Genomic DNA, 3,797 nt, shown 5'->3' with positions numbered 1-3,797 from the left:
TATTTATGACACCTGCAGCTCCTGTGGCTTAAACCTCTCGGATCCTTTCATCGGTGTATTTGAGGAGAAAGTTACCTTATTTCCCCAGTGGGAAGTGGTATGGAAATAGTGTCAAAGAAAGGTCACCCACATCCAGCCTCCTGGCTTTACAGAGTATAATGGTGTAGTTACAGCAAAGGCTGCCAGGGAGAGAAATTGAGTCTGACATGTAAATTGGGTTGAAATTACCCTGTCATTAAAATTCAGTTAGAATGAATTAGATTGGCCAGTGATTCCCTACCTTGTACTCCTGGGCTGCCTCCTCGATGGGAACCACTGTGTGAGCTCTGTGAGCCCGGGATCTGTCACACACCATGCAGATTGGGTCTTGGTCCTCTTCACAGAACAGTTTGAGAGGCTCCCGGTGATCCTCACACACTCTCTCCCCTCCTGCAACCTTCATCACCTGTAGACTCAGCCGTTTGGCTAGTTCTAGGACATTTGCCAAGGGTCGGTTCGGCCTCAGGTTTCTCTGCTCAGCAGTTTCTCTGCACTGAGGACAGGAGAAGCTTGTATCCAGACCCTCCCAGCACTGGCTGATGCAGACATGGCAGAAACTGTGCCCACAGTCTATAACCACTGGGTCTTTAAAATACTCCCCGCAGATAGGACAGCTAGCTTCACCCTGGAGACGATCCACGGGGTTCTCTGCGGCCATGGCTCCCTCTGGCCTCTGTTACTGGGTTAGTTTCACTTTCCTGCGCTCAGGAATCCACCCTGCCTGCAGCATAACTGGGCGTCTCCCTGCTCAGAACTGACTCACGCTGTTTGCTGACACTGTTTGCTGAGCTGGAACACGTCCACTGGTAACAACTGCCCTATGGTCCAGATGGATCCCTCCTGCTTCCATCAGGATTCGGGCTGATCCATCCCTTCCAATGCACAGACTCTCTGGCCACCTTCACAGACCAGTATTCCCCACCCCTCCCCGACCCCCAGGAAAGTCTCCCCAAGGTGAATTCTGCACAGCCCAGCACCCAGGGACCAAATCTCTCAGGACATGCAGGATCAAATCCCCAGAGCGCCTTTCAGTACACAATATCTGGGGATGGGGGTGGGGGTGGGGATGGGTCTAGTCCCATTGACGTTAATCCCTCAAAGGCGCTATGGGGATTTGAACTGTGGAAGGTTCCTCCCATTTCCGGACTCTGTCAGCTCATTGTCGTGCCAGTTCTGTGACTTCACCGGAGCCTGGCCGAGCCCATAGCCTGAAGCCCAGCTCTTTTCCCTCCCTCAGTCCATCTGGCCCATCTGTGGTCTCCTGCTTGCTGACTTTGCAAACAATTTGTGTGAACAGGCTGAGCGGACTTTTGTCAACATAGAACGGCCAGACTGGTCAGACCAAAGGTTCCATCTAGCCCAGTGTCCTGTCTGCTTGACAGTGGCCAGTGCCAGGTTGCCCCAGATGGAATGAACAGAACGGATAATCATCAAGTGGTCATCCCTGTCGCACATCCCAGCTTCTGGCAAAACAGGCTGAAGGACACCATCTCTGCCCATCCTGGCTAATAGCCATTGATGGAATAAGGAGATCACTAAAAATGAAAGCCCCATTCATGGCTGTTGCCCCTTTAGGCCAAGTGTTCAGCAGACTTGCAGGGCTGTTTGCACTGGGAAGAGAAATCAAAGATACCAGACAGGTCTGGGCTTGTGTGGTCTGTCTAGCTTACACAGAGCACACACACTGTCCTGATTTGCTGAATGCAGCAGAAACGCCGCAGGAAGTTTCCTTTGCTCTGAAATCCCCACGCCTGCCCCTCCAGCGGCTCTGTGCCCATAAAGCTCGTCCTTCGGCTTCTTCCAAGAAATTGGTCTGCACTAGTAGGTTGACCTAATTACAATGCCTGAGGTAGTAAGCAAGCCGACCAACGCCCCCAGTGTAGACATGGCCGGGTCGGAGAAGAAGAATAACGAGCCTGAGACTCGGGGGATTCCCTCATGCACACAGGGTCAAACAGGAAGGGAGGGTAAAGAAGCCAGGGGCATTTTCCCAAGACCCTTATTGTGACCCAGTCCCCCGCCACACACACACCCTGTCTCTCTCTCCTGGAAGGTCTAGATCAGAGGTGGTGTAGAGAGCAGCAGGCTTGAGGGGTCTGGGTTAGTTGCTCTCTTCCCTGTGGACTCACTGAGATCTTCAGGTGGGAGAAGCCCCAGCAGGCTGACTGGGAGCTATGAACCATTCTAAGCACTTCATGGGATCTCTTTCTCTAAGGACATTCTTTGGCTTCCTGTTGAGAAATACAAACCCTTTTGTGGATTTTTACATGTCCACGTGGTCTGGGCCTTTCTGTTCCAGAAAAGCAAGAGGGTGTCTCTCCTGGCATTACTATAGGGGCAGAGTTAAGGTTATGTGGTTATGGTGAGGGAAAGTGTACACTTAACTCTGCTCTCCCTTTTCCTGCCCAAACTCCACTGCACCTTCACATGTGAGCTGATGTCTATCTTCTGTCTAAACTAACCGTACATGGAATTTCTCATTGCTTCTTCTCAGGCAGGCTGAGCAGTGCACTGGAGTTGCTACAGCAGGAGCAGATGCTAAAGAGCCTCCCAAGATACCTGAAAGAGCATATGGAAAGCACTGAAGGCTGCTGTTGGGAAAGGAAACCTCACCAAAGCAGCTGCTAAAGCGAAAGGGCTCTGGAGAGGGTTGATAAAAACACTCTCAACATCGCTTGTCATGGGGGGATGTCAGGCTCTGGAAAAATTGTCCTTTGCCAACGCCATCCGGGGCTGGGGGATACAGATAGGTGCTGCTGAGATAGGACTTACTGAAAAAGATAATGACAGCCCGCTCCTTACCGACACCCTGAATATCCAAATTTATAGTCGGAGATCTGCAGGACCGAGATGGCAAATTTTAAATCAGACACGTACTTCAAGCAGGTGAAGTTCAGCCGCTACGGACTTTTCATCATCCTCTCCAGCCCCCACTGACATACTACGACATTAGCCTCGCCCAGGAGATCCAGGGACAGGGGAAGAATTTTATGTTGTACGCGCCCAAGGTGGATCAGGATTTTGACAATGAAAACTGACGCTATGATCGCGAGGGAAAACGAGCAGAGCAATGCTTCCATGAAAAGGCGACATCAGTACAGTGAGAGTGCAATCCTCAATGCCACCAGAGAGAACTGCATCGAAGGGCTGAAAACAGGAGGGTGGCCCCCCCACGGGTTTTTCTTGTACTGAGATCAGGCCGTGCAACCATTTAGGCAAACTAGGCGGCTGCCTAGGGCGCCTAGTGTTGGGGGCACCTAAACCCCTTCAGGCGAGGAGGTGGAGGTGAGCTGGGGGGGCACATGGAGAGACTTGCCCGCAATAACGAGGGGGGTGCACAGGGGAACCGCTCCTGCCCCAGCTCACCCTCCACTCTGCCTCCTCCACTGAGCACACAGCCCACAATCAGTCTCCTCCAATCAGCGCCGCAAGCCGGGTGGGGGAGGAGAATTAGAGCAGCGCCGGCGTGCTCAGCGGAGGAGGCAGAGCCGAAGTGAGCTGGGGTGGGCTACCCAGGCAGGTTAGCTTCTGCAGGAGGTCTCCTCAGGCAGGGTTAGCTGCCCTGGGGACGGAAGGGAGAAGTCTCCCAGGCAGGTTAGCTGCAGGGGGGGAAGTCTCCCCAGGCAGGGTTAGCTGCCGGGGGGGAAGGAGTCTCCCCCAGGCAGGTTAGCAATGCCGGGGTCGGGGGGGGAGGGAAGTCTCCCAGGCAGGGTTAGCTGCCGGGGGCGGGGGAGGAAGGGGAGTCTCCCAGACAGGGT

General features: G+C 53.5%; 1 pseudogene; it reads left to right on the top strand.

Annotated features, from left to right (window-relative positions):
- The first annotated feature begins 2,495 nt into the window (after positions 1-2,495).
- LOC116826895 (interferon-inducible GTPase 5-like) lies at positions 2,496-3,254 on the top strand (annotated as a pseudogene).
- Positions 3,255-3,797: the final 543 nt, after the last annotated feature.

The sequence above is a fragment of the Chelonoidis abingdonii genome, unplaced genomic scaffold (genome assembly GCF_003597395.2).
Source record: "Chelonoidis abingdonii isolate Lonesome George unplaced genomic scaffold, CheloAbing_2.0 scaffold1170, whole genome shotgun sequence".
In the NCBI taxonomy this organism is placed as follows: domain Eukaryota; kingdom Metazoa; phylum Chordata; order Testudines; family Testudinidae; genus Chelonoidis; species Chelonoidis abingdonii.
Note: the sequence above shows the minus strand (reverse complement) of the source record. Positions and strands in the feature narration are given on the sequence as shown.